Raw genomic sequence first — 8848 nt, 5'->3', positions numbered from 1 at the left:
GGATCATAAAAACGGACCAAAAGAACTTAGAGCTAATACGCAAAGTCGAGGATCATAAAAACGGACCGAAGGAACTTAGAGCTAATGTGCAAAGTTGGAGATCATTAAAACAGAGCGAAAGAACTTAGAGCTAATACGCAAGTCCGGGATCATAAAAATGGACCAAAAGAACTTAGAGCTAATACGTAAAGTCGGGGATCATAAAACGACCAAAAGAACTTAGAGCTGATACGCAAAGTAGGTGATAGACTCCTTGCCGTGGATCTATGCTCCAAGAACCACTTTGATGGTTTTGAAATGGATGTGGCGAGAATGATGGTGAATGATGGATAGATCTTGAACAAAACAGCGGAATGACGATGAATGAGGGTGATGACGAGATAGAGTGGATGCAGCGGAATGAAGGGGAGAATGAGGTGTACTTCCAAGAGGGATGAGAAACTCTTAGACTACAAGCTTGGATCCAACTTAGATATTACACACTAAGAAGAAAACAAGTTGAAAAGATATTACACACTTTTCGGATCAAACAAGTAAAGAGAGAGTTTTAGAATAAAATGTTTGATGTCTTGCAAATGAGAGATACATGGAGTTTATATAGAGAAGGGAGGACGAAGGAGAGGAGATAAGAGAAGAGAAAACATGCAAGAGCATGCACAAGTGTCTTGTAAATTACACTCATGCAAGCTCATGCAAGAGTCTTGGAAATAACAACAAGTAATAAATGCAAAGTTTGAAGAGAAAAGAGAAAATGGGCAAAGGCTTTGTGAGTGGGCCTTCGACCACGAATTGGGCTGGTAAAGAGAGGCTTGAAAGTGTAACTTAGGCCTCATTAAAAACCTTGTCAAGAAAACCCATTGGGACAAAACTTGACAAGGAAAAAAGAGTGCATAAGCAACACTTAACCCTTTACCGAACCACTTGAGCCGTGATAACTATTAAGGAGGATGTAGCAACATATTCTTGAATCTTGTTTATCTCCTTGAGTAATCCATTGATGGCTTGGTTGAACATCTTGGCTCTTGATCTTGTTAGTGGACCCGCCGTGACGATCAATGCTTCCTCCGGTACAAGCTGTTCTTCGTTGCCGGTGGTTCGTGGCCGTGTGTTCTCGGCTTCAAGTAGCTCCTTGTCTTTGTGTGGTTCAAGTGAACTGGCCATGATTTCATTATCCTCTCCCACTTGAAAAGGATTTGACCTCAAATCCGAATTATCTGCAATGTCTCCAACACCTTTGGCCAAAAGCAAGTGTATTATCAAAGTCCTTGAATCATGAGAAATAAATCGAGATGAGAAGTTACTTACCTGAATATGGTCCTTGGCATGTTTAGAGTTTGTTATCATCATCATTGGATCTGGGGGTTCTTCTTGTATGAGAATGAAGCTATAGACGTCTTGGTGTTTAAACTTTTCCAGATTGGGTGGCTTGAACCGTTTATCTTCCTCTCTCGTTTCATTTCTTTTTAAACGCTTCAAGACTGCCCTAACATCATGAGTTCGTTGCTTTGGAGATAGGTTGTGTATATCCGGTGGAGTTTCCTTGATTTGAACATCACAAATGAGTTCTTCTCCAACGTACGTATACTTTTTCATGTCACCTGCTTCTTTTAGAACACTCATGGAAAAGAACAAGTGCATTATACTTGAAATAGAAAAGTGAAGAATAAGCGTATTATACTTCATAGTTGGTTTGAAAAGCTAATGGAACAAATTTGATTCATTCATCATGCTTTCAAGCAAATGAAACATTTCAGAAAAAGGTTTAACCAATACATTCTCAGTTTTAAAAGAGTTAAAATCACAAAGCTCATCAAATAGCACATCTTCTGGTTTACAGAACCTTTCAAGCGCAAATGTTTCAAAAGTTGGGATCATCTTATCAAAAATAGATTTTGAAACACAAATTTCTTTCATATTTTCTAAACCAAAACGTTTTTCATCTTGAGCAGAAATCAACACAAACAAATTAGGACCTTTCCTAATGAAATCAATTTCCTTACAGTGCTTTCTTGGATAGTCACAAGGAAATGGCTTAGGAACATTTCCTGGCACAAATTTAGATGGCGGTTCCAACTCACAATTCAACGACATACTCCTTTGTGTTTTTCCTAGCGTTGCTTCTTCATGAACCTGTGAAAATGAAACAATGCTACTCGGTTGCTCCGGTTCAAATTTGGTTAGTTTATCAAGCACAAACACAGAATGGAAAGAGGAAAGAGTACACTTAGCTTCTTCTTGGAGCATCATTTTTCTCTCTTTTGTTGCCCCTCTAGCTTTCTCATTCTCTTGCTCCGTACCTTGACATTGCTTCGGTTCACCGCTTGATTCAAATGATGTTTTTAGAATTTGCTTGTGAATGACAACTTGTTCGGTGACCTTCTTCGGTTGAGATGTTGGCTTATCCTCCATTTTCTTATTTTTATAGTGCTTGATCAAGTTCTCAACAAGGTCTGGCTGCGGCTTAGCCTCCACGGGTGTTGGGATTTTCTTGTGATCTTTAAATAAGGCTGGTTTCTTAGCATTGGCTTGAGGAGCATATTTATTCCTTAGCAGCTTCTTAAGATCTCTCCACGAGGTGATACTCGGCTCATTGTAGTACCAGCGATAATCAACTTCTTGCAACCACCATTGGCGAGCGTCTCCAACGAGTTGGCTAACGGCATAAGCTAATCTCTTCTCTCTAAGGATGTGGTTGTAGTGAAACCACTCGTTCATGCACTCCACCCATTTTATGTAGTCACTTTTTCCTAAAAATTTATAGGGTTCATTAGCTGGTTGCAAATCGGAATAAAACACATATTTCGATTTGGGAGTGTGAGAGAATTTTTGTGGACTGCTCCGTGTTGATCTAATTGTGTTGTCTGGTGGCTTTGGTTCCGGATTGACTTCATGCAAATGTAGAGCTCCAATCTTTTCATCGATCATTTTTTTCATGGCGGATGTGACCGATTTCAAAATCCTCCTTTCAAGGCTAGATGTAGATGACTCTTCTTCTTCTTCACTTGTCACCATTGTACCTGAAAAATCAAAAATTGAACAAGTAAAGTGTCCAAAAACAGACAAAACTAAACGGATCTGGAAAAATAGCAAATCGACTCTAAAACTTCCGAAATTAATTTTAGAAAATAAAAGACATTTTTCTGGTTCAAATGCAAGTTTAATTTGCAAATGATTTCAAGGAAATCTAACGGTGCATTTAAGAGTTACACCCAATTTTGTGAAGACATGTCATTCTGGCGAGCAATTGAAGCAGTTGCAGAGTTTGGATATAGAGAGTGATAGACTCCTTGCCGTGAATCTATACTCCAAGGACCACTTTGCTAGTTTTGAATTGGAAGTGGCGAGATTGATGGTGAATGATGGATAGACCTTGAACAAAACAGCGGAATGACGATGAATGAGGGTGATGACGAGATGGAGTGGATGCAGCGGAATGAAGTGGGCCCCATGTTCGACCACAAATTGGGCTGGTAAAGAGAGGCTTGAAAGTGTAAATTAGGCCTCACACACTAAGAAGAAAACAAGTTGAAAAGATATTACACACTTTTCGGATCAAACAAGTAAAGAGAGAGTTTTAGAATAAAATGTTTGATGTCTTGCAAATGAGAGATACATGGAGTTTATATAGAGAAGGGAGGACGAAGGAGAGGAGATAAGAGAAGAGAAAACATGCAAGAGCATGCACAAGTGTCTTGTAAATTACACTCATGCAAGCTCATGCAAGAGTCTTGGAAATAACAACAAGTAATAAATGCGATGAATGAGGGTGATGACGAGATGGAGTGGATGCAGCGGAATGAAGTGGGCCCCATGTTCGACCACAAATTGGGCTGGTAAAGAGAGGCTTGAAAGTGTAAATTAGGCCTCATTAAAAACCTTGTCAAGAAAACCCATTGGGACAAAACTTGACAAGGAAAAAAGAGTGCATAAGCAACACTTAACCCTTTACCGAACCACTTGAGCCGTGATAACTATTAAGGAGGATGGAGCAACATCTTCTTGAATCTTGTTTATCTCCTTGAGTAATCCATTGATGGCTTGGTTGAACATCTTGGCTCTTGATCTTGTTAGAGGACCCACCGTGACGATCAATGCTTCCTCCGGTACAAGCTGTTCTTCGTTGCCGGTGGTTCGTGGCCGTGTGTTCTCGGCTTCAAGTAGCTCCTTGTCTTTGTGTGGTTCAAGTGAACTGGCCATGATTTCATCAGATAGGGTCAGACCGATCTGTCCACCACTTGGATCGATCGGTCCACATCGTAGACGTAGTTTTTGGCCCAGATCTGACCCTAACACTCCATAACCGACTTGACTTGTCTCCTATTGTTTTTATACCCTAGGCTTTACTTTTTACTATCCATCTTTCATATCGTTCATATTTCTAATTTATAAACATTTTTCTTTACTTTCTTAACAATTTTGGGGAGAAGAACCCATCGTTTTGACAATTGGAGAACCTTTCATACTGTTTATGAAATTTCATCATGTTTTCTTTATTTATGATTTGCTGTGTTTTATTTGCTATGTGTGAGTAGTTTCTTCAATTGGGTTTTAGGGTTCTACGTAGAAGATTCAATGATACACTGGATTGATTGCTTAAATGGATTCTTATTATTTGGGTTCTTCAATTTACATATTTTTCAATGCTTGAATAGGATTGATCAGCCTGTTTTAGAAATTAGGTTTTTATATGCTTTAGAGATGTTCGTTAATATGCCTGAATGAAAGTAAATTGAGCAATGTATTTATTAACCTGCGAGAGTTGATGTTAGAATGTCTTGTGAACTAAATGAACATGTTTAATAATGCAAATTTGACTAGAAAGTTACAAATGAGAGTTTAGTAATTGAATAGTTGAATTTAGTGATTAATGTCTTAATAGAGAATTGATCTGAATTTCTGTTCATGTTTAAGAACAGTTCTTCATGTCTGAATTCTTTATTGCTTTTATTCGTTAATCATTGATTCTTTAAAATACTCTGCGGCCCAATGCTTTAATTCATAAGTTTAAATCTTTTTTATTTGCATTTTTATTTAGAATCCTTAGAACAAAATAAACAATCTTGTTTGCTTTAGCTAAGAACGAGTCTACAAAGTCTTTGGTGAAACCTTGCTCCTTGTGATCGACCCCGCATATACTATCTTTCGGTTAAGCTATCGGGTTAAATACTCAAGTAATCATTCTCCCACTAGGCCCGTGAGCCCAATCCATTTCCGACGGGCGGTTTGCTACGTCCATGAGGCGTAAAGATTTGTTTACCGACCCTACAAATCACCACATGATCTTTCCATATGTTTTGACCTCAGTCGCACAGTTTCGGCAACCACTTCCTGGAAGGTCACCCATCCTCAAGATACTCTAGTATAACCACGCTTAACTGTGGAGTTCTCTCAGGACCCTTGACCGAAAAGTTAAGTGCACTTTGGTGACATAGGCAGCCAAATCGATTCATATAAACCTCTCTGCAAACCGGGATTTATCTAGAGGGGAGACCGGTGAGGGTTCTCGGTGATAACCCTATATTTTTATACTCTAAAGCATATGTTTTGTGCATTATTTGCATAACTAGGTCTCTACTTCTTAGGGTTTCTAGTCCCTTTGCATTATATTTCGCATCTAGGATCTTTAGCTTAGGGATTTGCATATCATCTGCATTTTAGAGCAAAACCAGGTACACTCGGACACTGCAACGCATGGACCCGATCGAGTATGTGCAGCCCGACCAAGCGAGCACGATCGAGCACACAGACTCACAAGAGGAAGCTGAACACGGACGAGCCAAGAGAGGACCCGAACGAGCCCAACAAGCACCTGACCGAGCTCTCTATAAACCGACTTTGTAATTTGTCTTTTTGTGTGTTTAGGGCTTCCTGCCCTTAGTATAAATAGACCCCTTGGGTCATTAAGCTAAAAACGAGTTTTCATTAGGGTTTTTCTCTGTAGCCACCAAACATTTCCAGAAACTTGTAATCTTTATATCTTTTGATCTATTGAGAATTTGGAGTTGTTTCTTTACAATATCTTGCTCCTTAGATCATTATCTATCTAGTTATGCAAGATTCAAAGATTTCTGGGTTTGTGTTCTTCATGATGAACTCCAGATCTGAGTAGTCTTTCTAGGGTTTATAGGATGGGTTAGGTGATGAGGAATCTTAGTTTCTAGGGTTGCTTTAGTATAGATTTAGGTAGATACCTTCTGGATTAGGAGATCTTAATGCTATCTTAGCATTAACCATGTGGGATTAGATCTTAGACATTCCATCACTCAAAAAGTGTTCAAATGGAATGTTTGACCAACTAATGCCAGAGATCTATTTACTTACCCAAGAGATTGGTTGTTAAGGAGTAGATTGACATTAATGAGCTTGTTCTTTATGCCTATTTATAGTATGTTTCATCAATGAAAGTTGAGATTAGGAAGTGCTATAGATCTGATAATCTATGCCAAGAGATTGGACTGATTAGGTTAAGTGGTTCATTGTCTAGGATTAGATCTATCTGAGCATGTTAAGCATCCCAAAGATACTAAGAGGATTCATCACCCCATTAGCCCATCCTTAAGACCCTTTGTTTGTATGATTGATTATCTGCTTTTACTTACTGCTTTCATTATTGCTTCTTTAAGTTTACTTTATTGCATTAGAGTTTATTAAACCAACCCTTGAATTACTTGGCTTGACTTGATTAGATATATTATATCTTAATTGTTTACAATACATCCATCTGGATCGATACCTCTTATGCTACATCGCAAAGTGGAATTGAACTCCAAGGGTACAAAATACCTGTTTCAATTTGGCGCCGCTGCCATTTGGATGTTATTTGTTCCATTTAGGATCCCAGTTCTATCTAGATCAAGTTCTTTTACTTTCGTTTATATTTGCTTTCTGATTTCTACCTTTGCTACTTGTTTGTCTTGCATTTCAGGTACACTCGACCGAGCTACACTCTGCACTCGACCAAGCTTGTAACGCCCCGACCGCCATCTCTCTAGTGGGCCCCATGTTCACCACCAGCCCATGGGCCCACCTCTCTTAATGGGCCTCACGTCCTCTCACTAGGCCCATGAGCCCATTAATATCCGACGGTCGGTTAGCTACGTCCAGGAGGTTTAAAGACTTGTTTACCGACCCTACAAATCACCACATGATCTTTCCCTGTGTTTTGGCCTCACTCACACAGTTCCGACAACCACTTCCCGGAAGGTCACCCATCCTTTGACTACTCCAGCATAAGCACGCTTAACTGTGGAGTTCTCTCAGGACCTTTGACCAAAAAGATAAGTGTACTTTGGTGACATAGGTGGCCAAATCAATTCATTTAAACCTCTCCGCAACCGGGGTCTCACAATAATCCCCCACTAACAAACTGCAACGTCCTCGTTGCGCACAACGATCGTCACCCCCTCAAAGTGTGAGCCCACCACTCCACACTTGTCTGGGTTCGGCTCTGATACCATTTGTAACGCCCCGACCGCCATCTCTCTAGTGGGCCCCATGTTCACCACCAGCCCATGGGCCCACCTCTCTTAATGGGTCTCACGTCCTCTCACTAGGCCCATGAGCCCATTAATACCCGACGGTCGGTTAGCTACGTCCGGGAGGCTTAAAGACTTGTTTACCGACCCTATAAATAACCACATGATCTTTCCCTGTGTTTTGGACTCACTCACACAGTTCCGACAACCACTTCCCGGAAGGTCGCCCATCCTTTGACTACTCCAGCATAAGCACGCTTAACTGTGGAGTTCTCTCAGGACCTTTGACCAAAAAGATAAGTGCACTTTGGTGACATAGGTGGCCAAATCAATTCATTTAAACCTCTCCGCAACCGGGGTCTCACAATTCTCCCCCACTAACAAACTGCAACGTCCTCGTTGCGCACAACGATCGTCACCCCCTCAAAGTGTGAGCCCACCACTCCACACTTGTTTGGGTTCGGCTCTGATACCACTTGTAACGCCCCGACCGCCATCTCTCTAGTGGGCCCCATGTTCACCACCAGCCCATGGGCCCACCTCTCTTAATCGGTCTCACGTCCTCTCACTAGGCCCCTGAGCCCATTAATACCCGACGGTAGGTTAGCTACGTCCGGGAGGCTTAAAGACTTGTTTACCGACCCTATAAATCACCACATGATCTTTTCCTGTGTTTTGGCCTCACTCACACAGTTCCGACAACCACTTCCCGGAAGGTCACCCATCCTTTGACTACTCCAGCATAAGCACGCTTAACTGTGGAGTTCTCTCAGGACCTTTGACCAAAAAGATAAGTGCACTTTGGTGACATAGGTGGCCAAATCAATTCATTTAAACCTCTCCGCAACCGGGGTCTCACAGAGCTACACTCTGCACGATCGAGCTACACTATGCACTAGACCGAGCCACCTGCAGATCCGATCGAGTCTACCACGTGTTTCTGATCGAGAAACCTTGCATGCACACCAGATCAAAGGGCAACCAGCACCTCCTCAATTACCTCAACTAATATGTTTCTCCTAGAATCGACACTCTTGAAGTTGAGGGAATGATGGGCTTTGCACCTAAGGGATCGGGGGATCTCTTAGATCAAAGGATGTGGAGCGAATGGTCGCACAAAGGTTGCGGAAGAGCCTTTGATTTACCGAACTTGGACTTGCCTATGGATATTACACACCAAAGAAAGAACAAGAGAGAGTGATCTAACTTAGAAAGAGTTTTTGATAAAAGATTAGATGAGTTACAAATGAGAGGTAGAGGGAGATTATATAGTAGAAGGGAAAGAGAGAGAGAGGTGCCTTGGAAATACACAAGTGTCTTGGAAATACACTCATGCAAGACCATGGACCAAGTCTTGGAAATAACAAAACAAT

General features: G+C 41.0%; 1 long non-coding RNA gene and 1 pseudogene across 1 annotated transcript; both read right to left on the bottom strand.

Moving 5' to 3' along the window:
• Positions 1-909: 909 nt before the first annotated feature.
• The window catches only part of LOC111830500, a 39611-nt pseudogene continuing 31672 nt past the window's right edge, over positions 910-8848 (bottom strand).
• LOC111831992 lies at positions 7941-8615 on the bottom strand. Its single transcript, XR_002835088.1, has 3 exons — positions 8482-8615; positions 8179-8180; positions 7941-7950 (listed from the first exon to the last, which is right to left on the bottom strand). It is a non-coding gene; the product is annotated as an uncharacterized LOC111831992 (long non-coding RNA).

Source organism: Capsella rubella, unplaced genomic scaffold (genome assembly GCF_000375325.1).
Source record: "Capsella rubella cultivar Monte Gargano unplaced genomic scaffold, Caprub1_0 scaffold_8, whole genome shotgun sequence".
NCBI classification, from domain to species: domain Eukaryota; kingdom Viridiplantae; phylum Streptophyta; class Magnoliopsida; order Brassicales; family Brassicaceae; genus Capsella; species Capsella rubella.
Note: the sequence above shows the minus strand (reverse complement) of the source record. Positions and strands in the feature narration are given on the sequence as shown.